This window comes from Salmo trutta, unplaced genomic scaffold (assembly GCF_901001165.1).
Source record: "Salmo trutta unplaced genomic scaffold, fSalTru1.1, whole genome shotgun sequence".
Classification (NCBI taxonomy): domain Eukaryota; kingdom Metazoa; phylum Chordata; class Actinopteri; order Salmoniformes; family Salmonidae; genus Salmo; species Salmo trutta.
In genome coordinates, this window is record NW_021822790.1 from 45,839 (window position 1) to 73,303 (window position 27,465).

At 41.1% G+C, this 27,465-nt stretch overlaps 40 non-coding genes and 9 pseudogenes across 40 annotated transcripts; all 49 read left to right on the plus strand.

Annotated features, from left to right (window-relative positions):
• Positions 1-126: 126 nt before the first annotated feature.
• Positions 127-245, plus strand: LOC115184568 (5S ribosomal RNA). Its single transcript, XR_003874402.1, has one exon. It is a non-coding gene; the product is annotated as a 5S ribosomal RNA (ribosomal RNA).
• A 161-nt stretch (positions 246-406) lies between these two features.
• On the plus strand, positions 407-525 carry LOC115184692 (5S ribosomal RNA). The gene has a single exon (XR_003874522.1). It is a non-coding gene; the product is annotated as a 5S ribosomal RNA (ribosomal RNA).
• Positions 526-686: 161 nt separating this feature from the next.
• On the plus strand, positions 687-805 carry LOC115184856 (uncharacterized; annotated as a pseudogene).
• A 160-nt stretch (positions 806-965) lies between these two features.
• Positions 966-1,084, plus strand: LOC115184569 (5S ribosomal RNA). The gene has a single exon (XR_003874403.1). It is a non-coding gene; the product is annotated as a 5S ribosomal RNA (ribosomal RNA).
• Positions 1,085-1,494: 410 nt separating this feature from the next.
• On the plus strand, positions 1,495-1,613 carry LOC115184570 (5S ribosomal RNA). Its single transcript, XR_003874405.1, has one exon. It is a non-coding gene; the product is annotated as a 5S ribosomal RNA (ribosomal RNA).
• Positions 1,614-1,774: 161 nt separating this feature from the next.
• On the plus strand, positions 1,775-1,893 carry LOC115184844 (uncharacterized; annotated as a pseudogene).
• Positions 1,894-2,302: 409 nt separating this feature from the next.
• On the plus strand, positions 2,303-2,421 carry LOC115184822 (5S ribosomal RNA). The gene has a single exon (XR_003874647.1). It is a non-coding gene; the product is annotated as a 5S ribosomal RNA (ribosomal RNA).
• A 160-nt stretch (positions 2,422-2,581) lies between these two features.
• LOC115184571 (5S ribosomal RNA) lies at positions 2,582-2,700 on the plus strand. The gene has a single exon (XR_003874406.1). It is a non-coding gene; the product is annotated as a 5S ribosomal RNA (ribosomal RNA).
• Positions 2,701-3,109: 409 nt separating this feature from the next.
• LOC115184849 (uncharacterized) lies at positions 3,110-3,228 on the plus strand (annotated as a pseudogene).
• A 409-nt stretch (positions 3,229-3,637) lies between these two features.
• LOC115184823 (5S ribosomal RNA) lies at positions 3,638-3,756 on the plus strand. Its single transcript, XR_003874648.1, has one exon. It is a non-coding gene; the product is annotated as a 5S ribosomal RNA (ribosomal RNA).
• A 160-nt stretch (positions 3,757-3,916) lies between these two features.
• LOC115184572 (5S ribosomal RNA) lies at positions 3,917-4,035 on the plus strand. The gene has a single exon (XR_003874407.1). It is a non-coding gene; the product is annotated as a 5S ribosomal RNA (ribosomal RNA).
• A 409-nt stretch (positions 4,036-4,444) lies between these two features.
• LOC115184717 (5S ribosomal RNA) lies at positions 4,445-4,563 on the plus strand. Its single transcript, XR_003874546.1, has one exon. It is a non-coding gene; the product is annotated as a 5S ribosomal RNA (ribosomal RNA).
• Positions 4,564-4,724: 161 nt separating this feature from the next.
• Positions 4,725-4,843, plus strand: LOC115184574 (5S ribosomal RNA). The gene has a single exon (XR_003874409.1). It is a non-coding gene; the product is annotated as a 5S ribosomal RNA (ribosomal RNA).
• A 161-nt stretch (positions 4,844-5,004) lies between these two features.
• Positions 5,005-5,113, plus strand: LOC115184872 (uncharacterized; annotated as a pseudogene).
• Positions 5,114-5,274: 161 nt separating this feature from the next.
• On the plus strand, positions 5,275-5,393 carry LOC115184661 (5S ribosomal RNA). The gene has a single exon (XR_003874492.1). It is a non-coding gene; the product is annotated as a 5S ribosomal RNA (ribosomal RNA).
• Positions 5,394-5,554: 161 nt separating this feature from the next.
• On the plus strand, positions 5,555-5,673 carry LOC115184576 (5S ribosomal RNA). The gene has a single exon (XR_003874410.1). It is a non-coding gene; the product is annotated as a 5S ribosomal RNA (ribosomal RNA).
• Positions 5,674-5,834: 161 nt separating this feature from the next.
• Positions 5,835-5,953, plus strand: LOC115184693 (5S ribosomal RNA). The gene has a single exon (XR_003874523.1). It is a non-coding gene; the product is annotated as a 5S ribosomal RNA (ribosomal RNA).
• Positions 5,954-6,114: 161 nt separating this feature from the next.
• LOC115184824 (5S ribosomal RNA) lies at positions 6,115-6,233 on the plus strand. The gene has a single exon (XR_003874649.1). It is a non-coding gene; the product is annotated as a 5S ribosomal RNA (ribosomal RNA).
• A 160-nt stretch (positions 6,234-6,393) lies between these two features.
• On the plus strand, positions 6,394-6,512 carry LOC115184577 (5S ribosomal RNA). The gene has a single exon (XR_003874411.1). It is a non-coding gene; the product is annotated as a 5S ribosomal RNA (ribosomal RNA).
• A 410-nt stretch (positions 6,513-6,922) lies between these two features.
• LOC115184825 (5S ribosomal RNA) lies at positions 6,923-7,041 on the plus strand. Its single transcript, XR_003874650.1, has one exon. It is a non-coding gene; the product is annotated as a 5S ribosomal RNA (ribosomal RNA).
• A 160-nt stretch (positions 7,042-7,201) lies between these two features.
• Positions 7,202-7,320, plus strand: LOC115184578 (5S ribosomal RNA). The gene has a single exon (XR_003874412.1). It is a non-coding gene; the product is annotated as a 5S ribosomal RNA (ribosomal RNA).
• A 409-nt stretch (positions 7,321-7,729) lies between these two features.
• Positions 7,730-7,848, plus strand: LOC115184852 (uncharacterized; annotated as a pseudogene).
• A 409-nt stretch (positions 7,849-8,257) lies between these two features.
• Positions 8,258-8,376, plus strand: LOC115184834 (5S ribosomal RNA). Its single transcript, XR_003874659.1, has one exon. It is a non-coding gene; the product is annotated as a 5S ribosomal RNA (ribosomal RNA).
• A 160-nt stretch (positions 8,377-8,536) lies between these two features.
• LOC115184579 (5S ribosomal RNA) lies at positions 8,537-8,655 on the plus strand. The gene has a single exon (XR_003874413.1). It is a non-coding gene; the product is annotated as a 5S ribosomal RNA (ribosomal RNA).
• Positions 8,656-9,064: 409 nt separating this feature from the next.
• Positions 9,065-9,183, plus strand: LOC115184724 (5S ribosomal RNA). The gene has a single exon (XR_003874553.1). It is a non-coding gene; the product is annotated as a 5S ribosomal RNA (ribosomal RNA).
• A 161-nt stretch (positions 9,184-9,344) lies between these two features.
• On the plus strand, positions 9,345-9,463 carry LOC115184580 (5S ribosomal RNA). The gene has a single exon (XR_003874414.1). It is a non-coding gene; the product is annotated as a 5S ribosomal RNA (ribosomal RNA).
• A 161-nt stretch (positions 9,464-9,624) lies between these two features.
• On the plus strand, positions 9,625-9,733 carry LOC115184864 (uncharacterized; annotated as a pseudogene).
• Positions 9,734-9,894: 161 nt separating this feature from the next.
• LOC115184653 (5S ribosomal RNA) lies at positions 9,895-10,013 on the plus strand. The gene has a single exon (XR_003874484.1). It is a non-coding gene; the product is annotated as a 5S ribosomal RNA (ribosomal RNA).
• Positions 10,014-10,174: 161 nt separating this feature from the next.
• Positions 10,175-10,293, plus strand: LOC115184581 (5S ribosomal RNA). The gene has a single exon (XR_003874415.1). It is a non-coding gene; the product is annotated as a 5S ribosomal RNA (ribosomal RNA).
• Positions 10,294-10,454: 161 nt separating this feature from the next.
• LOC115184694 (5S ribosomal RNA) lies at positions 10,455-10,573 on the plus strand. Its single transcript, XR_003874524.1, has one exon. It is a non-coding gene; the product is annotated as a 5S ribosomal RNA (ribosomal RNA).
• Positions 10,574-10,734: 161 nt separating this feature from the next.
• Positions 10,735-10,853, plus strand: LOC115184826 (5S ribosomal RNA). The gene has a single exon (XR_003874651.1). It is a non-coding gene; the product is annotated as a 5S ribosomal RNA (ribosomal RNA).
• A 160-nt stretch (positions 10,854-11,013) lies between these two features.
• LOC115184582 (5S ribosomal RNA) lies at positions 11,014-11,132 on the plus strand. Its single transcript, XR_003874416.1, has one exon. It is a non-coding gene; the product is annotated as a 5S ribosomal RNA (ribosomal RNA).
• Positions 11,133-11,542: 410 nt separating this feature from the next.
• On the plus strand, positions 11,543-11,661 carry LOC115184583 (5S ribosomal RNA). The gene has a single exon (XR_003874417.1). It is a non-coding gene; the product is annotated as a 5S ribosomal RNA (ribosomal RNA).
• Positions 11,662-11,822: 161 nt separating this feature from the next.
• LOC115184845 (uncharacterized) lies at positions 11,823-11,941 on the plus strand (annotated as a pseudogene).
• Positions 11,942-12,350: 409 nt separating this feature from the next.
• Positions 12,351-12,469, plus strand: LOC115184827 (5S ribosomal RNA). The gene has a single exon (XR_003874652.1). It is a non-coding gene; the product is annotated as a 5S ribosomal RNA (ribosomal RNA).
• A 160-nt stretch (positions 12,470-12,629) lies between these two features.
• Positions 12,630-12,748, plus strand: LOC115184608 (5S ribosomal RNA). The gene has a single exon (XR_003874441.1). It is a non-coding gene; the product is annotated as a 5S ribosomal RNA (ribosomal RNA).
• A 409-nt stretch (positions 12,749-13,157) lies between these two features.
• On the plus strand, positions 13,158-13,276 carry LOC115184853 (uncharacterized; annotated as a pseudogene).
• A 409-nt stretch (positions 13,277-13,685) lies between these two features.
• LOC115184777 (5S ribosomal RNA) lies at positions 13,686-13,804 on the plus strand. The gene has a single exon (XR_003874603.1). It is a non-coding gene; the product is annotated as a 5S ribosomal RNA (ribosomal RNA).
• A 160-nt stretch (positions 13,805-13,964) lies between these two features.
• LOC115184619 (5S ribosomal RNA) lies at positions 13,965-14,083 on the plus strand. The gene has a single exon (XR_003874452.1). It is a non-coding gene; the product is annotated as a 5S ribosomal RNA (ribosomal RNA).
• Positions 14,084-14,492: 409 nt separating this feature from the next.
• On the plus strand, positions 14,493-14,611 carry LOC115184718 (5S ribosomal RNA). The gene has a single exon (XR_003874547.1). It is a non-coding gene; the product is annotated as a 5S ribosomal RNA (ribosomal RNA).
• Positions 14,612-14,772: 161 nt separating this feature from the next.
• LOC115184630 (5S ribosomal RNA) lies at positions 14,773-14,891 on the plus strand. The gene has a single exon (XR_003874463.1). It is a non-coding gene; the product is annotated as a 5S ribosomal RNA (ribosomal RNA).
• A 161-nt stretch (positions 14,892-15,052) lies between these two features.
• On the plus strand, positions 15,053-15,161 carry LOC115184873 (uncharacterized; annotated as a pseudogene).
• Positions 15,162-15,322: 161 nt separating this feature from the next.
• On the plus strand, positions 15,323-15,441 carry LOC115184679 (5S ribosomal RNA). Its single transcript, XR_003874509.1, has one exon. It is a non-coding gene; the product is annotated as a 5S ribosomal RNA (ribosomal RNA).
• A 161-nt stretch (positions 15,442-15,602) lies between these two features.
• LOC115184584 (5S ribosomal RNA) lies at positions 15,603-15,721 on the plus strand. The gene has a single exon (XR_003874418.1). It is a non-coding gene; the product is annotated as a 5S ribosomal RNA (ribosomal RNA).
• Positions 15,722-15,882: 161 nt separating this feature from the next.
• On the plus strand, positions 15,883-16,001 carry LOC115184695 (5S ribosomal RNA). Its single transcript, XR_003874525.1, has one exon. It is a non-coding gene; the product is annotated as a 5S ribosomal RNA (ribosomal RNA).
• A 161-nt stretch (positions 16,002-16,162) lies between these two features.
• On the plus strand, positions 16,163-16,281 carry LOC115184829 (5S ribosomal RNA). The gene has a single exon (XR_003874654.1). It is a non-coding gene; the product is annotated as a 5S ribosomal RNA (ribosomal RNA).
• Positions 16,282-16,441: 160 nt separating this feature from the next.
• On the plus strand, positions 16,442-16,560 carry LOC115184586 (5S ribosomal RNA). Its single transcript, XR_003874420.1, has one exon. It is a non-coding gene; the product is annotated as a 5S ribosomal RNA (ribosomal RNA).
• Positions 16,561-16,970: 410 nt separating this feature from the next.
• Positions 16,971-17,089, plus strand: LOC115184587 (5S ribosomal RNA). The gene has a single exon (XR_003874421.1). It is a non-coding gene; the product is annotated as a 5S ribosomal RNA (ribosomal RNA).
• A 6,323-nt stretch (positions 17,090-23,412) lies between these two features.
• On the plus strand, positions 23,413-23,531 carry LOC115184735 (5S ribosomal RNA). Its single transcript, XR_003874564.1, has one exon. It is a non-coding gene; the product is annotated as a 5S ribosomal RNA (ribosomal RNA).
• The last annotated feature ends 3,934 nt before the right edge of the window (positions 23,532-27,465 follow it).

Sequence of the window (27,465 nt, forward strand, 5' to 3'; positions counted from 1 at the left end):
TCAGCAACACTGCCTTGTAGTAAGCATTTAATGATGAATTGACTAAATGCAGCTTCCTGCTGAAAAATGCAGTCTGTTTATCAGACTCACTTTGACTATATATGTTGTACCAAGAGGTTGTTTATCGTTTACGGCCATACCAGCCTGGGTACGCCCGATCTCGTCTGATCTCGGAAGCTAAGCAGGGTCGGGCCTGGTTAGTACTTGGATGGGAGACCGCCTGGGAATACCAGGTGCTGTAAGCTTTTTGTCCACGCGGGTGTGCTCTTACACTATTTCATCAGCAACACTGCCTTGTAGTAAGCATTTAATGATGAATTGACTAAATGCAGCTTCCTGCTGCAAAATGCAGTCTGTTTATCAGACTCACTTTGACTATATATGTTGTACCAAGAGGTTGTTTATCATTTACGGCCATACCAGCCTGGGTACGCCCGATCTCGTCTGATCTCGGAAGCTAAGCAGGGTCGGGCCTGGTTAGTACTTGGATGGGAGACCGCCTGGGAATACCAGGTGCTGTAAGCTTTTTGTCCACGAGGGTGTGCTCTTACACTATTTCATCAGCAACACTGCCTTGTAGTAAGCATTTAATGATGAATTGACTAAATGCAGCTTCCTGCTGCAAAATGCAGTCTGTTTATCAGACTCACTTTGACTATATATGTTGTACCAAGAGATTGTTTATCGTTTACGGCCATACCAGCCTGGGTACGCCCGATCTCGTCTGATCTCGGAAGCTTAGCAGGGTCGGTCCTGGTTAGTACTTGGATGGGAGACAGCCTGGGAATACCAGGTGCTGTAAGCTTTTTGTCCACGAGGGTGTGCTCTTACACTATTTCATCAGCAACACTGCCTTGTAGTAAGCATTTAATGATGAATTGACTAAATGCAGCTTCCTGCTGCAAAATGCAGTCTGTTTATCAGACTCACTTTGACTATATATGTTGTACCAAGAGATTGTTATCGTTTACGGCCATACCAGCCTGGGTACGCCCGATCTCGTCTGATCTCGGAAGCTAAGCAGGGTCGGGCCTGGTTAGTACTTGGATGGGAGACCGCCTGGGAATACCAGGTGCTGTAAGCTTTTTGTCCACGAGGGTGTGCTCTTACACTATTTCATCAGCAACACTGCCTTGTAGTAAGCATTTAATGATGAATTGACTAAATGCAGCTTCCTGCCTTTTTAATAGGATCAAAGTTCCGTGTGTTGTCAGTTAGCATCTGCCTTGTATTTATAAGACAAATAATAACATTGTTGCTGAATGCAGCTTGTGTGTGCTTTGTGCTCCCTTACCCTGTTCAAATGATGAAAAGAAATAAAGTTTGTATTTTTATCCAACTACCTGTGCTATAAAGTGATGGCTACAGTGTTTGTAATTTCTTCTACTTTTTCAGTGACACAAAGTTCAAGCTGCTTATCTAATTGGTGAAAATGCAATGTCTGTTTATCAGACTCACTTTGACTATATATGTTGTACCAAGAGGTTGTTTATCGTTTACGGCCATACCAGCCTGGGTACGCCCGATCTCGTCTGATCTCGGAAGCTAAGCAGGGTCGGGCCTGGTTAGTACTTGGATGGGAGACCGCCTGGGAATACCAGGTGCTGTAAGCTTTTTGTCCACGAGGGTGTGCTCTTACACTATTTCATCAGCAACACTGCCTTGTAGTAAGCATTTAATGATGAATTGACTAAATGCAGCTTCCTGCTGCAAAATGCAGTCTGTTTATCAGACTCACTTTGACTATATATGTTGTACCAAGAGATTGTTTATCGTTTACGGCCATACCAGCCTGGGTACGCCCGATCTCGTCTGATCTCGGAAGCTAAGCAGGGTCTGGCCTGGTTAGTACTTGGATGGGAGACAGCCTGGGAATACCAGGTGCTGTAAGCTTTTTGTCCACGAGGGTGTGCTCTTACACTATTTCATCAGCAACACTGCCTTGTAGTAAGCATTTAATGATGAATTGACTAAATGCAGCTTCCTGCCTTTTTAATAGGATCAAAGTTCCGTGTGTTGTCAGTTAGCATCTGCCTTGTATTTATAAGACAAATAATAACATTGTTGCTGAATGCAGCTTGTGTGTGCTTTGTGCTCCCTTACCCTGTTCAAATGATGAAAAGAAATAAAGTTTGTATTTTATCCAACTACCTGTGCTATAAAGTGATGGCTACAGTGTTTGTAATTTCTTCTACTTTTTCAGTGACACAAAGTTCAAGCTGATTATCTAATTGGTGAAAATGCAATGTCTGTTTATCAGACTCACTTTGACTATATATGTTGTACCAAGAGATTGTTTATCGTTTACGGCCATACCAGCCTGGGTACGCCCGATCTCGTCTGATCTCGGAAGCTAAGCAGGGTCGGTCCTGGTTAGTACTTGGATGGGAGACAGCCTGGGAATACCAGGTGCTGTAAGCTTTTTGTCCACGAGGGTGTGCTCTTACACTATTTCATCAGCAACACTGCCTTGTAGTAAGCATTTAATGATGAATTGACTAAATGCAGCTTCCTGCTGCAAAATGCAGTCTGTTTATCAGACTCACTTTGACTATATATGTTGTACCAAGAGATTGTTATCGTTTACGGCCATACCAGCCTGGGTACGCCCGATCTCGTCTGATCTCGGAAGCTAAGCAGGGTCGGGCCTGGTTAGTACTTGGATGGGAGACCGCCTGGGAATACCAGGTGCTGTAAGCTTTTTGTCCACGAGGGTGTGCTCTTACACTATTTCATCAGCAACACTGCCTTGTAGTAAGCATTTAATGATGAATTGACTAAATGCAGCTTCCTGCCTTTTTAATAGGATCAAAGTTCCGTGTGTTGTCAGTTAGCATCTGCCTTGTATTTATAAGACAAATAATAACATTGTTGCTGAATGCAGCTTGTGTGTGCTTTGTGCTCCCTTACCCTGTTCAAATGATGAAAAGAAATAAAGTTTGTATTTTATCCAACTACCTGTGCTATAAAGTGATGGCTACAGTGTTTGTAATTTCTTCTACTTTTTCAGTGACACAAAGTTCAAGCTGCTTATCTAATTGGTGAAAATGCAATGTCTGTTTATCAGACTCACTTTGACTATATATGTTGTACCAAGAGATTGTTTATCGTTTACGGCCATACCAGCCTTGGTACGCCCGATCTCGTCTGATCTCGGAAGCTAAGCAGGGTCGGTCCTGGTTAGTACTTGGATGGGAGACAGCCTGGGAATACCAGGTGCTGTAAGCTTTTTGTCCACGAGGGTGTGCTCTTACACTATTTCATCAGCAACACTGCCTTGTAGTAAGCATTTAATGATGAATTGACTAAATGCAGCTTCCTGCCTTTTTAATAGGATCAAAGTTCCGTGTGTTGTCAGTTAGCATCTGCCTTGTATTTATAAGACAAATAATAACATTGTTGCTGAATGCAGCTTGTGTGTGCTTTGTGCTCCCTTACCCTGTTCAAATGATGAAAAGAAATAAAGTTTGTATTTTATCCAACTACCTGTGCTATAAAGTGATGGCTACAGTGTTTGTAATTTCTTCTACTTTTTCAGTGACACAAAGTTCAAGCTGCTTATCTAATTGGTGAAAATGCAATGTCTGTTTATCAGACTCACTTTGACTATATATGTTGTACCAAGAGATTGTTTATCGTTTACGGCCATACCAGCCTGGGTACGCCCGATCTCGTCTGATCTCGGAAGCTAAGCAGGGTCGGTCCTGGTTAGTACTTGGATGGGAGACAGCCTGGGAATACCAGGTGCTGTAAGCTTTTTGTCCCCGAGGGTGTGCTCTTACACTATTTCATCAGCAACACTGCCTTGTAGTAAGCATTTAATGATGAATTGACTAAATGCAGCTTCCTGCTGCAAAATGCAGTCTGTTTATCAGACTCACTTTGACTATATATGTTGTACCAAGAGATTGTTATCGTTTACGGCCATACCAGCCTGGGTACGCCCGATCTCGTCTGATCTCGGAAGCTAAGCAGGGTCGGGCCTGGTTAGTACTTGGATGGGAGACCGCCTGGGAATACCAGGTGCTGTAAGCTTTTTGTCCACGAGGGTGTGCTCTTACACTATTTCATCAGCAACACTGCCTTGTAGTAAGCATTTAATGATGAATTGACTAAATGCAGCTTCCTGCCTTTTTAATAGGATCAAAGTTCCGTGTGTTGTCAGTTAGCATCTGCCTTGTATTTATAAGACAAATAATAACATTGTTGCTGAATGCAGCTTGTGTGTGCTTTGTGCTCCCTTACCCTGTTCAAATGATGAAAAGAAATAAAGTTTGTATTTTATCCAACTACCTGTGCTATAAAGTGATGGCTACAGTGTTTGTAATTTCTTCTACTTTTTCAGTGACACAAAGTTCAAGCTGCTTATCTAATTGGTGAAAATGCAATGTCTGTTTATCAGACTCACTTTGACTATATATGTTGTACCAAGAGATTGTTTATTGTTTACGGCCATACCAGCCTGGGTACGCCCGATCTCGTCTGATCTCGGAAGCTAAGCAGGGTCGGTCCTGGTTAGTACTTGGATGGGAGACCGCCTGGGAATACCAGGTGCTGTAAGCTTTTTGTCCACGAGGGTGTGCTCTTACACTATTTCATCAGCAACACTGCCTTGTAGTAAGCATTTAATGATGAATTGACTAAATGCAGCTTCCTGCTGAAAAATGCAGTCTGTTTATCAGACTCACTTTGACTATATATGTTGTACCAAGAGGTTGTTTATCGTTTACGGCCATACCAGCCTGGGTACGCCCGATCTCGTCTGATCTCGGAAGCTAAGCAGGGTCGGGCCTGGTTAGTACTTGGATGGGAGACCGCCTGGGAATACCAGGTGCTGTAAGCTTTTTGTCCACGAGGGTGTGCTCTTACACTATTTCATCAGCAACACTGCCTTGTAGTAAGGATTTAATGATGAATTGACTAAATGCAGCTTCCTGCTGCAAAATGCAGTCTGTTTATCAGACTCACTTTGACTATATATGTTGTACCAAGAGATTGTTTATCGTTTACGGCCATACCAGCCTGGGTACGCCTGATCTCGGAAGCTAAGCAGGGTCGGTCCTGGTTAGTACTTGGATGGGAGACCGCCTGGGAATACCAGGTGCTGTAAGCTTTTTGTCCACGAGGGTGTGCTCTTACACTATTTCATCAGCAACACTGCCTTGTAGTAAGCATTTAATGATGAATTGACTAAATGCAGCTTCCTGCTGCAAAATGCAGTCTGTTTATCAGACTCACTTTGACTATATATGTTGTACCAAGAGATTGTTTATCGTTTACGGCCATACCAGCCTGGGTACGCCCGATCTCGTCTGATCTCGGAAGCTAAGCAGGGTCGGGCCTGGATAGTACTTGGATGGGAGACCGCGTGGGAATACCAGGTGCTGTAAGCTTTTTGTCCACGAGGGTGTGCTCTTACACTATTTCATCAGCAACACTGCCTTGTAGTAAGCATTTAATGATGAATTGACTAAATGCAGCTTCCTGCTGAAAAATGCAGTCTGTTTATCAGACTCACTTTGACTATATATGTTGTACCAAGAGGTTGTTTATCGTTTACGGCCATACCAGCCTGGGTACGCCCGATCTCGTCTGATCTCGGAAGCTAAGCAGGGTCGGGCCTGGTTAGTACTTGGATGGGAGACCGCCTGGGAATACCAGGTGCTGTAAGCTTTTTGTCCACGCGGGTGTGCTCTTACACTATTTCATCAGCAACACTGCCTTGTAGTAAGCATTTAATGATGAATTGACTAAATGCAGCTTCCTGCTGCAAAATGCAGTCTGTTTATCAGACTCACTTTGACTATATATGTTGTACCAAGAGGTTGTTTATCATTTACGGCCATACCAGCCTGGGTACGCCCGATCTCGTCTGATCTCGGAAGCTAAGCAGGGTCGGGCCTGGTTAGTACTTGGATGGGAGACCGCCTGGGAATACCAGGTGCTGTAAGCTTTTTGTCCACGAGGGTGTGCTCTTACACTATTTCATCAGCAACACTGCCTTGTAGTAAGCATTTAATGATGAATTGACTAAATGCAGCTTCCTGCTGCAAAATGCAGTCTGTTTATCAGACTCACTTTGACTATATATGTTGTACCAAGAGATTGTTTATCGTTTACGGCCATACCAGCCTGGGTACGCCCGATCTCGTCTGATCTCGGAAGCTAAGCAGGGTCGGTCCTGGTTAGTACTTGGATGGGAGACAGCCTGGGAATACCAGGTGCTGTAAGCTTTTTGTCCACGAGGGTGTGCTCTTACACTATTTCATCAGCAACACTGCCTTGTAGTAAGCATTTAATGATGAATTGACTAAATGCAGCTTCCTGCTGCAAAATGCAGTCTGTTTATCAGACTCACTTTGACTATATATGTTGTACCAAGAGATTGTTATCGTTTACGGCCATACCAGCCTGGGTACGCCCGATCTCGTCTGATCTCGGAAGCTAAGCAGGGTCGGGCCTGGTTAGTACTTGGATGGGAGACCGCCTGGGAATACCAGGTGCTGTAAGCTTTTTGTCCACGAGGGTGTGCTCTTACACTATTTCATCAGCAACACTGCCTTGTAGTAAGCATTTAATGATGAATTGACTAAATGCAGCTTCCTGCCTTTTTAATAGGATCAAAGTTCCGTGTGTTGTCAGTTAGCATCTGCCTTGTATTTATAAGACAAATAATAACATTGTTGCTGAATGCAGCTTGTGTGTGCTTTGTGCTCCCTTACCCTGTTCAAATGATGAAAAGAAATAAAGTTTGTATTTTTATCCAACTACCTGTGCTATAAAGTGATGGCTACAGTGTTTGTAATTTCTTCTACTTTTTCAGTGACACAAAGTTCAAGCTGCTTATCTAATTGGTGAAAATGCAATGTCTGTTTATCAGACTCACTTTGACTATATATGTTGTACCAAGAGATTGTTTATCGTTTACGGCCATACCAGCCTGGGTACGCCCGATCTCGTCTGATCTCGGAAGCTAAGCAGGGTCGGTCCTGGTTAGTACTTGGATGGGAGACAGCCTGGGAATACCAGGTGCTGTAAGCTTTTTGTCCACGAGGGTGTGCTCTTACACTATTTCATCAGCAACACTGCCTTGTAGTAAGCATTTAATGATGAATTGACTAAATGCAGCTTCCTGCTGCAAAATGCAGTCTGTTTATCAGACTCACTTTGACTATATATGTTGTACCAAGAGATTGTTATCGTTTACGGCCATACCAGCCTGGGTACGCCCGATCTCGTCTGATCTCGGAAGCTAAGCAGGGTCGGGCCTGGTTAGTACTTGGATGGGAGACCGCCTGGGAATACCAGGTGCTGTAAGCTTTTTGTCCACGAGGGTGTGCTCTTACACTATTTCATCAGCAACACTGCCTTGTAGTAAGCATTTAATGATGAATTGACTAAATGCAGCTTCCTGCCTTTTTAATAGGATCAAAGTTCCGTGTGTTGTCAGTTAGCATCTGCCTTGTATTTATAAGACAAATAATAACATTGTTGCTGAATGCAGCTTGTGTGTGCTTTGTGCTCCCTTACCCTGTTCAAATGATGAAAAGAAATAAAGTTTGTATTTTATCCAACTACCTGTGCTATAAAGTGATGGCTACAGTGTTTGTAATTTCTTCTACTTTTTCAGTGACACAAAGTTCAAGCTGCTTATCTAATTGGTGAAAATGCAATGTCTGTTTATCAGACTCACTTTGACTATATATGTTGTACCAAGAGATTGTTTATCGTTTACGGCCATACCAGCCTTGGTACGCCCGATCTCGTCTGATCTCGGAAGCTAAGCAGGGTCGGTCCTGGTTAGTACTTGGATGGGAGACAGCCTGGGAATACCAGGTGCTGTAAGCTTTTTGTCCACGAGGGTGTGCTCTTACACTATTTCATCAGCAACACTGCCTTGTAGTAAGCATTTAATGATGAATTGACTAAATGCAGCTTCCTGCCTTTTTAATAGGATCAAAGTTCCGTGTGTTGTCAGTTAGCATCTGCCTTGTATTTATAAGACAAATAATAATATTGTTGCTGAATGCAGCTTGTGTGTGCTTTGTGCTCCCTTACCCTGTTCAAATGATGAAAAGAAATAAAGTTTGTATTTTATCCAACTACCTGTGCTATAAAGTGATGGCTACAGTGTTTGTAATTTCTTCTACTTTTTCAGTGACACAAAGTTCAAGCTGCTTATCTAATTGGTGAAAATGCAATGTCTGTTTATCAGACTCACTTTCACTATATATGTTGTACCAAGAGATTGTTTATCGTTTACGGCCATACCAGCCTGGGTACTCCAGATCTCGTCTGATCTCGGAAGCTAAGCAGGGTCGGGCCTGGTTAGTACTTGGATGGGAGACAGCCTGGGAATACCAGGTGCTGTAAGCTTTTTGTCCACGAGGGTGTGCTCTTACACTATTTCATCAGCAACACTGCCTTGTAGTAAGCATTTAATGATGAATTGACTAAATGCAGCTTCCTGCTGCAAAATGCAGTCTGTTTATCAGACTCACTTTGACTATATATGTTGTACCAAGAGTTTTTTATCGTTTACGGCCATACCAGCCTGGGTACGCCCGATCTCGTCTGATCTCGGAAGCTAAGCAGGGTCGGGCCTGGTTAGTACTTGGATGGGAGACCGCCTGGGAATACCAGGTGCTGTAAGCTTTTTGTCCACGAGGGTGTGCTCTTACACTATTTCATCAGCAACACTGCCTTGTAGTAAGCATTTAATGATGAATTGACTAAATGCAGCTTCCTGCCTTTTTAATAGGATCAAAGTTCCGTGTGTTGTCAGTTAGCATCTGCCTTGTATTTATAAGACAAATAATAACATTGTTGCTGAATGCAGCTTGTGTGTGCTTTGTGCTCCCTTACCCTGTTCAAATGATGAAAAGAAATAAAGTTTGTATTTTATCCAACTACCTGTGCTATAAAGTGATGGCTACAGTGTTTGTAATTTCTTCTACTTTTTCAGTGACACAAAGTTCAAGCTGCTTATCTAATTGGTGAAAATGCAATGTCTGTTTATCAGACTCACTTTGACTATATATGTTGTACCAAGAGATTGTTTATCGTTTACGGCCATACCAGCCTGGGTACTCCCGATCTCGTCTGATCTCGGAAGCTAAGCAGGGTCGGTCCTGGTTAGTACTTGGATGGGAGACCGCCTGGGAATACCAGGTGCTGTAAGCTTTTTGTCCACGAGGGTGTGCTCTTACACTATTTCATCAGCAACACTGCCTTGTAGTAAGCATTTAATGATGAATTGACTAAATGCAGCTTCCTGCTGCAAAATGCAGTCTGTTTATCAGACTCACTTTGACTATATATGTTGTACCAAGAGGTTGTTTATCGTTTACGGCCATACCAGCCTGGGTACGCCCGATCTCGTCTGATCTCGGAAGCTAAGCAGGGTCGGGCCTGGTTAGTACTTGGATGGGAGACCGCCTGGGAATACCAGGTGCTGTAAGCTTTTTGTCCACGAGGGTGTGCTCTTACACTATTTCATCAGCAACACTGCCTTGTAGTAAGCATTTAATGATGAATTGACTAAATGCAGCTTCCTGCTGCAAAATGCAGTCTGTTTATCAGACTCACTTTGACTATATATGTTGTACCAAGAGATTGTTTATCGTTTACGGCCATACCAGCCTGGGTACGCCTGATCTCGGAAGCTAAGCAGGGTCGGGCCTGGTTAGTACTTGGATGGGAGACCGCCTGGGAATACCAGGTGCTGTAAGCTTTTTGTCCACGAGGGTGTGCTCTTACACTATTTCATCAGCAACACTGCCTTGTAGTAAGCATTTAATGATGAATTGACTAAATGCAGCTTCCTGCTGCAAAATGCAGTCTGTTTATCAGACTCACTTTGACTATATATGTTGTACCAAGAGATTGTTTATCGTTTACGGCCATACCAGCCTGGGTACGCCCGATCTCGTCTGATCTCGGAAGCTAAGCAGGGTCGGGCCTGGATAGTACTTGGATGGGAGACCGCCTGGGAATACCAGGTGCTGTAAGCTTTTTGTCCACGAGGGTGTGCTCTTACACTATTTCATCAGCAACACTGCCTTGTAGTAAGCATTTAATGATGAATTGACTAAATGCAGCTTCCTGCTGAAAAATGCAGTCTGTTTATCAGACTCACTTTGACTATATATGTTGTACCAAGAGATTGTTTATCGTTTACGGCCATACCAGCCTGGGTACGCCCGATCTCGTCTGATCTCGGAAGCTAAGCAGGGTCGGGCCTGGTTAGTACTTGGATGGGAGACCGCCTGGGAATACCAGGTGCTGTAAGCTTTTTGTCCACGCGGGTGTGCTCTTACACTATTTCATCAGCAACACTGCCTTGTAGTAAGCATTTAATGATGAATTGACTAAATGCAGCTTCCTGCTGCAAAATGCAGTCTGTTTATCAGACTCACTTTGACTATATATGTTGTACCAAGAGGTTGTTTATCATTTACGGCCATACCAGCCTGGGTACGCCCGATCTCGTCTGATCTCGGAAGCTAAGCAGGGTCGGGCCTGGTTAGTACTTGGATGGGAGACCGCCTGGGAATACCAGGTGCTGTAAGCTTTTTGTCCACGAGGGTGTGCTCTTACACTATTTCATCAGCAACACTGCCTTGTAGTAAGCATTTAATGATGAATTGACTAAATGCAGCTTCCTGCTGCAAAATGCAGTCTGTTTATCAGACTCACTTTGACTATATATGTTGTACCAAGAGATTGTTTATTGTTTACGGCCATACCAGCCTGGGTACGCCCGATCTCGTCTGATCTCGGAAGCTAAGCAGGGTCGGTCCTGGTTAGTACTTGGATGGGAGACAGCCTGGGAATACCAGGTGCTGTAAGCTTTTTGTCCACGAGGGTGTGCTCTTACACTATTTCATCAGCAACACTGCCTTGTAGTAAGCATTTAATGATGAATTGACTAAATGCAGCTTCCTGCTGCAAAATGCAGTCTGTTTATCAGACTCACTTTGACTATATATGTTGTACCAAGAGATTGTTATCGTTTACGGCCATACCAGCCTGGGTACGCCCGATCTCGTCTGATCTCGGAAGCTAAGCAGGGTCGGGCCTGGTTAGTACTTGGATGGGAGACCGCCTGGGAATACCAGGTGCTGTAAGCTTTTTGTCCACGAGGGTGTGCTCTTACACTATTTCATCAGCAACACTGCCTTGTAGTAAGCATTTAATGATGAATTGACTAAATGCAGCTTCCTGCCTTTTTAATAGGATCAAAGTTCCGTGTGTTGTCAGTTAGCATCTGCCTTGTATTTATAAGACAAATAATAACATTGTTGCTGAATGCAGCTTGTGTGTGCTTTGTGCTCCCTTACCCTGTTCAAATGATGAAAAGAAATAAAGTTTGTATTTTTATCCAACTACCTGTGCTATAAAGTGATGGCTACAGTGTTTGTAATTTCTTCTACTTTTTCAGTGACACAAAGTTCAAGCTGCTTATCTAATTGGTGAAAATGCAATGTCTGTTTATCAGACTCACTTTGACTATATATGTTGTACCAAGAGGTTGTTTATCGTTTACGGCCATACCAGCCTGGGTACGCCCGATCTCGTCTGATCTCGGAAGCTAAGCAGGGTCGGGCCTGGTTAGTACTTGGATGGGAGACCGCCTGGGAATACCAGGTGCTGTAAGCTTTTTGTCCACGAGGGTGTGCTCTTACACTATTTCATCAGCAACACTGCCTTGTAGTAAGCATTTAATGATGAATTGACTAAATGCAGCTTCCTGCTGCAAAATGCAGTCTGTTTATCAGACTCACTTTGACTATATATGTTGTACCAAGAGATTGTTTATCGTTTACGGCCATACCAGCCTGGGTACGCCCGATCTCGTCTGATCTCGGAAGCTAAGCAGGGTCTGGCCTGGTTAGTACTTGGATGGGAGACAGCCTGGGAATACCAGGTGCTGTAAGCTTTTTGTCCACGAGGGTGTGCTCTTACACTATTTCATCAGCAACACTGCCTTGTAGTAAGCATTTAATGATGAATTGACTAAATGCAGCTTCCTGCCTTTTTAATAGGATCAAAGTTCCGTGTGTTGTCAGTTAGCATCTGCCTTGTATTTATAAGACAAATAATAATATTGTTGCTGAATGCAGCTTGTGTGTGCTTTGTGCTCCCTTACCCTGTTCAAATGATGAAAAGAAATAAAGTTTGTATTTTATCCAACTACCTGTGCTATAAAGTGATGGCTACAGTGTTTGTAATTTCTTCTACTTTTTCAGTGACACAAAGTTCAAGCTGATTATCTAATTGGTGAAAATGCAATGTCTGTTTATCAGACTCACTTTGACTATATATGTTGTACCAAGAGATTGTTTATCGTTTACGGCCATACCAGCCTGGGTACGCCCGATCTCGTCTGATCTCGGAAGCTAAGCAGGGTCGGTCCTGGTTAGTACTTGGATGGGAGACAGCCTGGGAATACCAGGTGCTGTAAGCTTTTTGTCCACGAGGGTGTGCTCTTACACTATTTCATCAGCAACACTGCCTTGTAGTAAGCATTTAATGATGAATTGACTAAATGCAGCTTCCTGCTGCAAAATGCAGTCTGTTTATCAGACTCACTTTGACTATATATGTTGTACCAAGAGATTGTTATCGTTTACGGCCATACCAGCCTGGGTACGCCCGATCTCGTCTGATCTCGGAAGCTAAGCAGGGTTGGGCCTGGTTAGTACTTGGATGGGAGACCGCCTGGGAATACCAGGTGCTGTAAGCTTTTTGTCCACGAGGGTGTGCTCTTACACTATTTCATCAGCAACACTGCCTTGTAGTAAGCATTTAATGATGAATTGACTAAATGCAGCTTCCTGCCTTTTTAATAGGATCAAAGTTCCGTGTGTTGTCAGTTAGCATCTGCCTTGTATTTATAAGACAAATAATAACATTGTTGCTGAATGCAGCTTGTGTGTGCTTTGTGCTCCCTTACCCTGTTCAAATGATGAAAAGAAATAAAGTTTGTATTTTATCCAACTACCTGTGCTATAAAGTGATGGCTACAGTGTTTGTAATTTCTTCTACTTTTTCAGTGACACAAAGTTCAAGCTGCTTATCTAATTGGTGAAAATGCAATGTCTGTTTATCAGACTCACTTTGACTATATATGTTGTACCAAGAGATTGTTTATCGTTTACGGCCATACCAGCCTTGGTACGCCCGATCTCGTCTGATCTCGGAAGCTAAGCAGGGTCGGTCCTGGTTAGTACTTGGATGGGAGACAGCCTGGGAATACCAGGTGCTGTAAGCTTTTTGTCCACGAGGGTGTGCTCTTACACTATTTCATCAGCAACACTGCCTTGTAGTAAGCATTTAATGATGAATTGACTAAATGCAGCTTCCTGCCTTTTTAATAGGATCAAAGTTCCGTGTGTTGTCAGTTAGCATCTGCCTTGTATTTATAAGACAAATAATAATATTGTTGCTGAATGCAGCTTGTGTGTGCTTTGTGCTCCCTTACCCTGTTCAAATGATGAAAAGAAATAAAGTTTGTATTTTATCCAACTACCTGTGCTATAAAGTGATGGCTACAGTGTTTGTAATTTCTTCTACTTTTTCAGTGACACAAAGTTCAAGCTGCTTATCTAATTGGTGAAAATGCAATGTCTGTTTATCAGACTCACTTTGACTATATATGTTGTACCAAGAGATTGTTTATCGTTTACGGCCATACCAGCCTGGGTACGCCCGATCTCGTCTGATCTCGGAAGCTAAGCAGGGTCGGGCCTGGTTAGTACTTGGATGGGAGACAGCCTGGGAATACCAGGTGCTGTAAGCTTTTTGTCCACGAGGGTGTGCTCTTACACTATTTCATCAGCAACACTGCCTTGTAGTAAGCATTTAATGATGAATTGACTAAATGCAGCTTCCTGCTGCAAAATGCAGTCTGTTTATCAGACTCACTTTGACTATATATGTTGTACCAAGAGATTGTTATCGTTTACGGCCATACCAGCCTGGGTACGCCCGATCTCGTCTGATCTCGGAAGCTAAGCAGGGTTGGGCCTGGTTAGTACTTGGATGGGAGACCGCCTGGGAATACCAGGTGCTGTAAGCTTTTTGTCCACGAGGGTGTGCTCTTACACTATTTCATCAGCAACACTGCCTTGTAGTAAGCATTTAATGATGAATTGACTAAATGCAGCTTCCTGCCTTTTTAATAGGATCAAAGTTCCGTGTGTTGTCAGTTAGCATCTGCCTTGTATTTATAAGACAAATAATAACATTGTTGCTGAATGCAGCTTGTGTGTGCTTTGTGCTCCCTTACCCTGTTCAAATGATGAAAAGAAATAAAGTTTGTATTTTATCCAACTACCTGTGCTATAAAGTGATGGCTACAGTGTTTGTAATTTCTTCTACTTTTTCAGTGACACAAAGTTCAAGCTGCTTATCTAATTGGTGAAAATGCAATGTCTGTTTATCAGACTCACTTTGACTATATATGTTGTACCAAGAGATTGTTTATCGTTTACGGCCATACCAGCCTGGGTACGCCCGATCTCGTCTGATCTCGGAAGCTAAGCAGGGTCGGTCCTGGTTAGTACTTGGATGGGAGACCGCCTGGGAATACCAGGTGCTGTAAGCTTTTTGTCCACGAGGGTGTGCTCTTACACTATTTCATCAGCAACACTGCCTTGTAGTAAGCATTTAATGATGAATTGACTAAATGCAGCTTCCTGCTGAAAAATGCAGTCTGTTTATCAGACTCACTTTGACTATATATGTTGTACCAAGAGGTTGTTTATCGTTTACGGCCATACCAGCCTGGGTACGCCCGATCTCGTCTGATCTCGGAAGCTAAGCAGGGTTGGGCCTGGTTAGTACTTGGATGGGAGACCGCCTGGGAATACCAGGTGCTGTAAGCTTTTTGTCCACGAGGGTGTGCTCTTACACTATTTCATCAGCAACACTGCCTTGTAGTAAGGATTTAATGATGAATTGACTAAATGCAGCTTCCTGCTGCAAAATGCAGTCTGTTTATCAGACTCACTTTGACTATATATGTTGTACCAAGAGATTGTTTATCGTTTACGGCCATACCAGCCTGGGTACGCCTGATCTCGGAAGCTAAGCAGGGTCGGTCCTGGTTAGTACTTGGATGGGAGACCGCCTGGGAATACCAGGTGCTGTAAGCTTTTTGTCCACGAGGGTGTGCTCTTACACTATTTCATCAGCAACACTGCCTTGTAGTAAGCATTTAATGATGAATTGACTAAATGCAGCTTCCTGCTGCAAAATGCAGTCTGTTTATCAGACTCACTTTGACTATATATGTTGTACCAAGAGATTGTTTATCGTTTACGGCCATACCAGCCTGGGTACGCCCGATCTCGTCTGATCTCGGAAGCTAAGCAGGGTCGGGCCTGGATAGTACTTGGATGGGAGACCGCCTGGGAATACCAGGTGCTGTGAGCTTTTTGTCCACGAGGGTGTGCTCTTACACTATTTCATCAGCAACACTGCCTTGTAGTAAGCATTTAATGATGAATTGACTAAATGCAGCTTCCTGCTGCAAAATGCAGTCTGTTTATCAGACTCACTTTGACTATATATGTTGTACCAAGAGGTTGTTTATCGTTTACGGCCATACCAGCCTGGGTACGCCCGATCTCGTCTGATCTCGGAAGCTAAGCAGGGTCGGGCCTGGTTAGTACTTGGATGGGAGACCGCCTGGGAATACCAGGTGCTGTAAGCTTTTTGTCCACGCGGGTGTGCTCTTACACTATTTCATCAGCAACACTGCCTTGTAGTAAGCATTTAATGATGAATTGACTAAATGCAGCTTCCTGCTGCAAAATGCAGTCTGTTTATCAGACTCACTTTGACTATATATGTTGTACCAAGAGGTTGTTTATCATTTACGGCCATACCAGCCTGGGTACGCCCGATCTCGTCTGATCTCGGAAGCTAAGCAGGGTCGGGCCTGGTTAGTACTTGGATGGGAGACCGCCTGGGAATACCAGGTGCTGTAAGCTTTTTGTCCACGAGGGTGTGCTCTTACACTATTTCATCAGCAACACTGCCTTGTAGTAAGCATTTGAGGATGAATTGACTAAATGCAGCTTCCTGCTGCAAAATGCAGTCTGTTTATCAGACTCACTTTGACTATATATGTTGTACCAAGAGATTGTTTATCGTTTACGGCCATACCAGCCTGGGTACGCCCGATCTCGTCTGATCTCGGAAGCTAAGCAGGGTCGGTCCTGGTTAGTACTTGGATGGGAGACAGCCTGGGAATACCAGGTGCTGTAAGCTTTTTGTCCACGAGGGTGTGCTCTTACACTATTTCATCAGCAACACTGCCTTGTAGTAAGCATTTAATGATGAATTGACTAAATGCAGCTTCCTGCTGCAAAATGCAGTCTGTTTATCAGACTCACTTTGACTATATATGTTGTACCAAGAGATTGTTATCGTTTACGGCCATACCAGCCTGGGTACGCCCGATCTCGTCTGATCTCGGAAGCTAAGCAGGGTCGGGCCTGGTTAGTACTTGGATGGGAGACCGCCTGGGAATACCAGGTGCTGTAAGCTTTTTGTCCACGAGGGTGTGCTCTTACACTATTTCATCAGCAACACTGCCTTGTAGTAAGCATTTAATGATGAATTGACAAAATGCAGCTTCCTGCCTTTTTAATAGGATCAAAGTTCCGTGTGTTGTCAGTTAGCATCTGCCTTGTATTTATAAGACAAATAATAATATTGTTGCTGAATGCAGCTTGTGTGTGCTTTGTGCTCCCTTACCCTGTTCAAATGATGAAAAGAAATAAAGTTTGTATTTTTATCCAACTACCTGTGCTATAAAGTGATGGCTACAGTGTTTGTAATTTCTTCTACTTTTTCAGTGACACAAAGTTCAAGCTGCTTATCTAATTGGTGAAAATGCAATGTCTGTTTATCAGACTCACTTTGACTATATATGTTGTACCAAGAGGTTGTTTATCGTTTACGGCCATACCAGCCTGGGTACGCCCGATCTCGTCTGATCTCGGAAGCTAAGCAGGGTCGGGCCTGGTTAGTACTTGGATGGGAGACCGCCTGGGAATACCAGGTGCTGTAAGCTTTTTGTCCACGAGGGTGTGCTCTTACACTATTTCATCAGCAACACTGCCTTGTAGTAAGCATTTAATGATGAATTGACTAAATGCAGCTTCCTGCTGCAAAATGCAGTCTGTTTATCAGACTCACTTTGACTATATATGTTGTACCAAGAGATTGTTTATCGTTTACGGCCATACCAGCCTGGGGGCGCTATTCCTGATTGGAGAAGTGACGACAGGTGCGAGTAATTGAGCTGTGAGCGAGTGTTTGCTTGAGAGTGTTTGCTCGAGAGCTATTTTTGTTTATTTTTTTGGATTTTGACATATAATTTATTGTTTTTTCATTTGAATAGTTTTAAGTTTGGTTAGTTTTCCCCCCCTGCAGTTTTGCTGCTTGGGGGAGGTTTTTTTCGGTTTCATTTTTTGATTTACAATGACGGACAACATGGCAACGACAAACGGAATGGACAAGGACAACGAAAATGCGCAACGGAAGGATAATGAAAATAAAGGAGGAATGAAATATGGAAAAGAATACACGGTGGCAATTGAGTTGGTGGGAGAAGAAAAGGTGACGACGATGGAATTACTGAGAGCAATTAAGGAGACGTGTGGAGAGGTGGTGGGATGCCGAATGAAAGGAGACAAGAAGTATGAAATTACGATGAGAAACGGAAAAGGTAAAGAACGTCTAATGGACGGTTTAAGGATAAAGGACACCAGGATTCTGGCGAGAGATGTGAATGTCAATGAATTGGTGGTGTCTTTTATGAATCTCCCGGTATATATAGAAGATAAGGTTATACTGGACAAGCTGAGTAGCTGGGGAGTAACGGCCGTCTCGGAGATAAGGAGGAGAGTTTGGCCTGGAACGGAGGTGGTTGACGGGACACGTTTTTGTAAAGTTAAATTTACGGAAAAAGTCCAATCATTGCCATATTCCACAAAAATTGAGACGCTGGAGGGAACTGAATACTTCAGGGTTATTCATGACAAACAGGTCAGAGTTTGTCGGTTGTGTATTCAACCAGGGCACATAGTCAAAGACTGCCCTGAATTCAAGTGCTTTAAGTGCGGTAATCAAGGCCATTACGCGAGAGAATGTATCGGAGAGAAGGAAAGGAATTTTTGTGGCAGATGCAGAAAGAGATTGACGGAGTGCAACTGTGGAGAGGTTATGACTGAAGAGGGGAGTCAAGTACTATTCGAGGAAGCAGTTGTACTGTCGGAAGAAGGAGAAGAAGATGGGGGAGAGGACGTGGTGGAGGGTGGAGAGACGGAGGAAGGAAGAAGGGAGAAGAAGGAAGACCAGAAGATGAACGAAATTGGGAGCAGCATGGATTCGGAAATAAGAAGATGGAGTTTTCAGGAGGAGGGGGGGAGTGGACTGGGGGGAAGCACGGGGGACTCACAGGTTATGGGGGAAAGCACAGCACAAACAAGTACCTCGGGGGGTGAAGAAATGGAGAGGGGTTTAAGTTTAATGACAATAACAGAGACGGGTATGAACACGGGGAGCACAACGACGACTACACATGAGACGGAGATGAACACGGGGAGCACAACGAACATACCAGAAACGGTGATGAACACGGGGAGCATAACGAATATTCCAGAAACGGCGATGAGCACGGGGAGCACGGCGACTGTATTGGAGGCGGCGATGAGCGCGGGGAGCAGGACGGACGAGGGTGTAAAGAAGACAAGTTGGCTGGATGAGATGGAATTGGAGGAGATATCGGACACGGATGATGGGGAAAAGTTTGAAAGAACGACAGGAGGATACAGGAAGAGGAAAGCGGCGGAGGGGAGGGAGAGAAAGGGTGGAAGAGGAAAGAAACTGGATAAAAGGTAGAGCATAATGAAATTATATTTTATAATTTTATTATTTATTAGTATGGTCAAAATAATGTCGATAAATGCAAATGGTGTGAGAACAATAGGAAAATTTAATAGAATAGTACAAATGAAGAATTCTGAAATTTTATGTATTCAAGAGACGCACTGGGATAATATGTGTGTTTTAGAAGTACAAAAAATATGGAGGGATTTTATTTATGTAAACAATGGCAGGGGGAATTCATGTGGGGTTGCAATTTTATTAAGGAAGGATGTAGTAGAAAATGTGAAGAAGATATATAATGATAATAATGGGAGGATTTTAATTTTAGATTTTGAGTATATGAGTAGCGTTTTTAGAATTATAAATATTTATGCGCCGAATAATGAAATAGAGAGAAGGAATTTATTTTTAGAATTAGGGAAATGGTGCAAGGGTAACTGTATTTTAGTTGGGGATTTTAATGTAAAAATGGATAGACTAGATATGACAAGGGGAGCTATTTTTAGAAGTGACGTATCTAGGGGGGTTTTAAGGAAGATGATGTTTGAAAATAATTTGATTGATATATGGAGGGACGAGAATCCGAACAAGAGAGAATTTTCTAGAAGGCAGGTGGTTTTAGGGGAATTGAAACAGACACGGATAGATCTGGTTTTAGTAAATGAAGGGTTAAGGAATTTTATGAAAGATATTAAATATATTTTTACAACTTTTAGTGATCATGCTGGGTTAACATTTTCGGTGGGGTTAGATAAGGAAAGGAAAGGGGGGGGAATATGGTGTATGAATGCAGGGTATTTAGGTGATGAGGAATACGGGAAACAACTTAAATCTTTGATAGAACATGAAATGGAGGATAAGCAAAAAGGGAATGATAAGTGTCAGTGGTGGGAAAATGTTAAGGAAAAAATAAAAGTTTTTAGTATTAGATATGCAAGGAAGAAGAGGAGTAGGATGACAAGAGAAGAACATTTTTTAAGAACAAAACTGAATGAAGAAATGAGGAAATGTGATATTGATCCTAACTATAATATTGAAAGGTTTTTAGATTTAAAAGCACAATTGAGCAAATGTGAAATAGATAAGTGTAAGGGTGCAATTATTAGAAGTAGGGCAAAATATGTTTTAGAAGGGGAGAAATGTACGTCATTTTTTCTTGGTTTAGAGAAAACTAAACAGATGAAATCATATTTTAATGAGATTGAGAATGTAAAGGGTGAAGTGGTAAATGATTATGTTGAGATATTAGAAACTGTACAGAATTTTTATAAGGATTTATTTAAGAAAGGGGAGGTGGATGAGGGGTGTGTAAAAGAGATTTTAAATAGTGTGGATGTGCAAATTGGTGTTGAGGATAAGCAAATGTGTGATAGGAAGATAACAGTGGATGAAGTGAAAGATGCAATTAAGGGTTTACAAATAAATAAAAGTCCTGGAGTAGATGGACTAATTGCAGAGTTTTATAAAATGTATGAAAGTCTTTTAGCACCGATTTTATTGGAAGTATATCAATATATGGAAGATAATAATAATGTTTCAGACTCCATGGTGACAGGGCTGATATCGATTTTATATAAAAATAAGGGGAGCAAATTGAAACTAGAAAATTATAGGCCAATTAGTTTATTAAACTCAGATTATAAGATTTTAGCTAAGATACTGGCAAATAGGATGAAGATGGTTTTAAATGATATTATAGCACCTACACAAAATTATAGTGTGCCAGGAAGAGATATAGCAGATACCATAAATACACTTAGAGATGTGATAAATAAAATGAATAGTGATAAGATAGGGGGAATTGTTTTAAGTATAGATTTTAATAAAGCTTTTGACAGGGTGGAACATGATTTTATGTTTAGGGTACTAGAAAAATATGGGTTTGGAAATAGAATAATAGGATGGATAAAATTATTATATAGAAAGGCTAAAAGTAGGGTTAAATGTAATGGGGTTTTAACAGATTCTTTTATTCTTGAGAGATCAGTGAGACAGGGATGCCCTTTATCAGCTTTATTGTTTGTTTTATCGGTAGAACCCTTAGCGGTATACCTTAAAAAAGATCATTTTATAAATTGTGTAGAGACTCCGCAAGGAGGTTTTAGTTTAATTCATCAATATGCAGACGATACCACAATAACAGTTAGAGATGAGGGAAGTGTTAAAAGGGTGATGGAGTGTTTTAAAGTATATGAGCAAGCCTCAGGAGCAAAAGTGAATATGGAGAAGTCAGTAATAATGTATGTTGGGAAGATTAATGAGGGGACTTTTCCTTTTAAAATGGTAAATGATTATTTTAAGGTGTTAGGTGTGTTTTTAGGGGTGAAGGAACAGGAAGCGAGAGATCTGACATGGAGTGGAGTTATAAACAAAGTTAGGAAGGTGGTAAATATGTGGAGGGGGAGGGCATTGAAATTAAAAGGGAAAGTAATTGTTGTAAATTCATTGCTGATGTCAATTTTTATTCATGTCATGAATGTTTTAGACGTACCAGAATGGGTTTTATCTGAAATGAATACGATTTTAGTTGATTTTTTATGGGATGGGAAAGGAGCGAAAATTTCTTTTAAAACTCTGATTGCAGGTTATGAGGAGGGGGGTTTGAAGCTGGTAGATTTAAATGTTAGGAAAAAAGCAATTAGAGTCAAAATGGTACGGAAATATTTATATGGTGAATTAGATTACGGATGGAAAAGATTTTTTAAGGAGTATTTGCAGGAGGTTGGGAGGATGGGGGACAATGGTTTATTGATGTGCATGAAAAAGGAAATGTTAGGTAATATACCATTGTTTTATAGAGAAGTGTTTGAGGCTTGGGGGGAGTTTTTACCAAATATTTATTATGAGTGTACCATTTTAGACAATATTTTAAATCAGCCAATTTTTTTAAATCCCAAGATACAGTATAATAATAAGATGGTGTTTTGTAAATATTTTATGAGGGCTGGGATGAGACAGATTGGGGACATTTTATATGAGGTCATTCCAGGGTTTCTTCCTGTACAAGCAATCTATGACAATGTTTGTGAAGTGGATGATGAAATCAGCAAAACTACTGTAGAAAATATGTATAAGAGAATTTTAGGGTGTATTCCTGAGGAATGGGTGCTTTTAATAAATACAGTGGTGGTTGAGAGAGCTAAGGGTTTACCGGTTTTATACTATGAAAGTAATGGGGAGAAACATGTTTTATCAAGTTTAAAAGTTAAAATGGTTTATAGAAAATGTATTTTAAAAGAGACAAAAGCTCCTGCTTCAGAAAAAGTGTGGTCTAGGGTGTTTACAAATATAGATGTGAAATCAATATGGAAAAATGTTAATGTAAAATATAATGCTATAGAATGTGAAGACAATGATTTTAAATTGAAACATAATAGGATTTTTACGAATATGGTTTTACATCAAATAAATAGAAATATCAAAAGAGAATGTGATATTTGTGGTACGGGGGTGGAAAATTTTATGCACTTTTTTGTTGAATGCAGTAGATTGGAAGAGTTTCATAAGTTTTTAAAGAGGATTTTAGTACAACATTGGGGAGAAGATATTGTTAATGGGGTTGAGTGGAGGAGGTTGTTTCTCTTTGGTTTAAATGGAAAAAGCAAAGTTTTTAATATTAATTTAATGAATTTTGTTCTTAGTCATGCTAGATACGCTGTAAGACAAAGAAGAAATCTAGGACATTATGAAGGTAAAATTGTGAATGTGGAGGTTTTATTTAGAAGTATTTTAGAGAAAGATATAGAAGTAGTATATAAATATAGTGGATGCAATTTTGAAAAGCTGTTTGTGTGGGGGAGTACTTTTATTGAAATTGATTTAAATGAAAAACTTGTTTTTAATTATTAATTGGTTTTAGTGAATGATTGTGTTTTTAATTAGTTTTATTTTATTTTCTTTTTTGATTTTGTAAAAGGATGAATTGTTCATCCTTTTTTATTATTGATTGAATATTGTAAATATTATGTATTTTTCATAATAAAAGATAAAAAAAAAGGTACGCCCGATCTCGTCTGATCTCGGAAGCTAAGCAGGGTCTGGCCTGGTTAGTACTTGGATGGGAGACCGCCTGGGAATACCAGGTGCTGTAAGCTTTTTGTCCACGAGGGTGTGCTCTTACACTATTTCATCAGCAACACTGCCTTGTAGTAAGCATTTAATGATGAATTGACTAAATGCAGCTTCCTGCCTTTTTAATAGGATCAAAGTTCCGTGTGTTGTCAGTTAGCGTCTGCCTTGTATTTATAAGACAAATAATAACATTGTTGCTGAATGCAGCTTGTGTGTGCTTTGTGCTCCCTTACCCTGTTCAAATGATGAAAAGAAATAAAGTTTGTATTTTATCCAACTACCTGTGCTATAAAGTGATGGCTACAGTGTTTGTAATTTCTTCTACTTTTTCAGTGACACAAAGTTCAAGCTGATTATCTAATTGGTGAAAATGCAATGTCTGTTTATCAGACTCACTTTGACTATATATGTTGTACCAAGAGATTGTTTATCGTTTACGGCCATACCAGCCTGGGTACTCCCGATCTCGTCTGATCTCGGAAGCTAAGCAGGGTCGGTCCTGATTAGTACTTGGATGGGAGACCGCCTGGGAATACCAGGTGCTGTAAGCTTTTTGTCCACGAGGGTGTGCTCTTACACTATTTCATCAGCAACACTGCCTTGTAGTAAGCATTTAATGATGAATTGACTAAATGCAGCTTCCTGCCTTTTTAATAGGATCAAAGTTCCGTGTGTTGTCAGTTAGCATCTGCCTTGTATTTATAAGACAAATAATAACATTGTTGCTGAATGCAGCTTGTGTGTGCTTTGTGCTCCCTTACCCTGTTCAAATGATGAAAAGAAATAAAGTTTGTATTTTATCCAACTACCTGTGCTATAAAGTGATGGCTACAGTGTTTGTAATTTCTTCTACTTTTTCAGTGACACAAAGTTCAAGCTGATTATCTAATTGGTGAAAATGCAATGTCTGTTTATCAGACTCACTTTGACTATATATGTTGTACCAAGAGATTGTTTATCGTTTACGGCCATACCAGCCTGGGGGCGCTATTCCTGATTGGAGAAGTGACGACAGGTGGGTGTAATTGAGCTGTGAGCGAGTGTTTGCTTGAGAGTGTTTGCTCGAGAGCTATTTTTGTTTATTTTTTGGATTTTGACATATAATTTATTGTTTTTTCATTTGAATAGTTTTAAGTTTGGTTAGTTTTCCCCCCCTGCAGTTTTGCTGCTTGGGGGAGGTTTTTTTTTCGGTTTCAATTTTTGATTTACAATGACGGACAACATGGCAACGACAAACGGAATGGACAAGGACAACGAAAATGCGCAACGGAAGGATAATGAAAATAAAGGAGGAATGAAATATGGAAAAGAATACACGGTGGCAATTGAGTTGGTGGGAGAAGAAAAGGTGACGACGATGGAATTACTGAGAGCAATTAAGGAGACGTGTGGAGAGGTGGTGGGATGCCGAATGAAAGGAGACAAGAAGTATGAAATTACGATGAGAAACGGAAAAGGAAAAGAACGTCTAATGGACGGTTTAAGGATAAAGGACACCAAGATTCTGGCGAGAGATGTGAATGTCAATGAATTGGTGGTGTCTTTTATGAATCTCCCGGTATATATAGAAGATAAAGTTATACTGGACAAGCTGAGTAGCTGGGGAGTAAAGGCCGTCTCGGAGATAAGGAGGAGAGTTTGGCCTGGAACGGAGGTGGTTGACGGGACACGTTTTTGTAAAGTCAAATTCACAGAACAAGTCAAATCGTTGCCATATTCTACAAGAATTGAGACGCTGGAAGGAGCTGAATACTTCAGGGTTATTCATGACAAACAGGTCAGAGTTTGTCGTTTGTGTATTCAACCCGGGCACATAGTAAAAGACTGCCCTGAATTCAAGTGCTTTAAGTGTGGCAATCAAGGCCATTACGCTAGAGAATGTATCGGAGAAAAGGAAAGGAATTTTTGTGGCGGATGCAGAAAGAGATTGGCGGAGTGCAACTGTGGAGAAGTTATGACTGAAGAGGGGAGTCAAGTACTATTCGAGGAAGCAGTTGTACTGTCGGAAGAAGGAGAAGAAGATGGAGGAGAGGACGTGGTGGAGGGTGGAGAGACGGAGGAAGGAAGAAGGGAGAAGAAGGAAGACCAGAAGATGAACGAAATTGGGAGCAGCATGGATTCGGAAATAAGAAGATGGAGTTTTCAGGAGGAGGGGGGGAGTGGACTGGGGGGAAGCACGGGGGACTCACAGGTTATGGGGGAAAGCACAGCACAAACAAGTACCTCGGGGGGTGAAGAAATGGAGAGGGGTTTAAGTTTAATGACAATAACAGAGACGGGTATGAACACGGGGAGCACAACGACGACTACACATGAGACGGAGATGAACACGGGGAGCACAACGAACATACCAGAAACGGCGATGAACAAGGGGAGCATAAAGAATATTCCAGAAACGGCGATGAACACGGGGAGCACAACGGATGAGGGTGTCAAGAAGTTGAGTTGGCTGGATGAGATGGACTTGGAGGAGATATCGGACACGGATGATGGGGAAAAGTTTGAAAGAATGACAGGAGGATACAGGAAGAGGAAAGCGGCGGAGGGAGGGGAGAGAAAGGGTGGAAGAGGAAAGAAACTGGATAAAAGGTAGAGGTTAATGAAATTATATTTTATAATTTTATTATTTTTTGAAATGGTTAATTTTATGTCCTTAAATGCAAACGGTTTAAGGACAATGGAGAAATTTCAAAATATCATTCAAATGAAGAATATGGATATTTTATGTCTACAAGAGACGCATTGGGATAATGATTGTGTATTGAAAGTAAAAAAAATATGGAGGGATTTTATTTTTGTGAATAATGGTAGGGGGAATTCTAGTGGTGTTGCTATTTTATTGAGAAAGGAAGTGGTAGATAAAGTGGTACAGATATATGATGATAATAATGGGAGGATTTTAGTTTTAGATTTTGAGTATAGGGATATGATTTTTAGAATTATAAATGTTTATGCGCCAAATAATGAAACAGAGCGTAAGGTTTTATTTATTGAAGTGGGACGATGGTGTGTGGGAAATTGCATTGTGGTGGGGGATTTTAATGTCAAAATGGATAGATTAGATATGACGAGGGGAGCTATTTTTAGAAATGATGTATCAAGGGGTGTTTTAAAGAAGATGATGTTTGAGAAAAAACTTATTGATATATGGAGAGATGACAATCCAGATAAACGCGAATTTTCTAGAAGGCAGGTGGTTTTAGGGGAATTAAAACAAACTAGAATAGATTTGGTTTTAGTTAAAGAAGGTTTAAGGGATTTTATGAAAGATATTAAGTATGTTTTTACAACTTTTAGTGACCATGCATGTTTAAATTTCTCAGTGGGTTTAGATAAGGAAAGAACAGGGGGTGGTATATGGTGTATGAATGCGAGTTATTTGGTGGATGAGGATTATTGTAAACAACTTAAATCGTTAATAACATGTGAAATGGAGGATAAGCAGAAAGGGGATGATAAGTGTTTATGGTGGGACAAGGTTAAGGAAAAAATAAAAGTGTTTAGTATAAGATATGCAAGGAAAAAGAGAGGCAGGATGAAAAGAAAAGAAAATGAGTTGAGAGCTAAATTGGATGAAGAAATGGGGAAGTGTGACAGGGAACCTAATTATAATATAGAAAAGTTTTTAGAGTTGAAAGCAAAATTGAGTAAATATGAAATAGATAAGTGTAAGGGGGCGATTATAAGAAGCAGAGCAAAGTATTTTCTGGAGGGGGAGAAATGCACTTCTTTTTTTCTTGGTTTAGAGAAGAGTTTTCAAAGAAGAACATATCTTAGACAGATTGAAAATGTAAAGGGTGAAGTAGTAGATGATTATGTAGAGATTTTAGAGACAGTGCAGAATTTTTATAAGGACTTATTTAAAAAAGGGGAGGTGGATGAGGGGTGTGTACAGGAGATTTTAGGAAGTGTAGAGGTGAAAATTAATATAGAGGATAAATTGATGTGTGATGGAAAGATTACAGTAAATGAAGTTACGGATGCGATAAAGGGTTTACAGGTGAATAAGAGCCCTGGTGTAGATGGTATCATTGCAGAGTTTTATAAAACGTATGTAAGTCTTTTAGCACCTATTTTATTGGAGGTTTATCATTTTATGGAGGAGAATGATTGTGTGTCGGAATCAATGGTGACAGGGATGATAACGATTTTATATAAAAACAAAGGGAGTAAGTTAAAATTGGAAAATTATAGACCTATTAGTTTATTAAATGTGGATTATAAGATTTTAGCCAAAATTTTAGCGAATAGGATGAAGAAAGTTTTAAATGATATTATTGCACCAACACAGAATTATAGTGTTCCTGGGAGGGATATAGCTGACACAATTAATACAATTAGAGATGTGATACATAAAATGAATGGGGATAAGATGGGGGGTATTGTTTTAAGCATAGATTTAAATAAGGCTTTTGATAGGGTAGAACATGATTTTATGTTTCGGGTGTTGGAAAGATTTGGTTTTGGTAATAAAATAATAGGGTG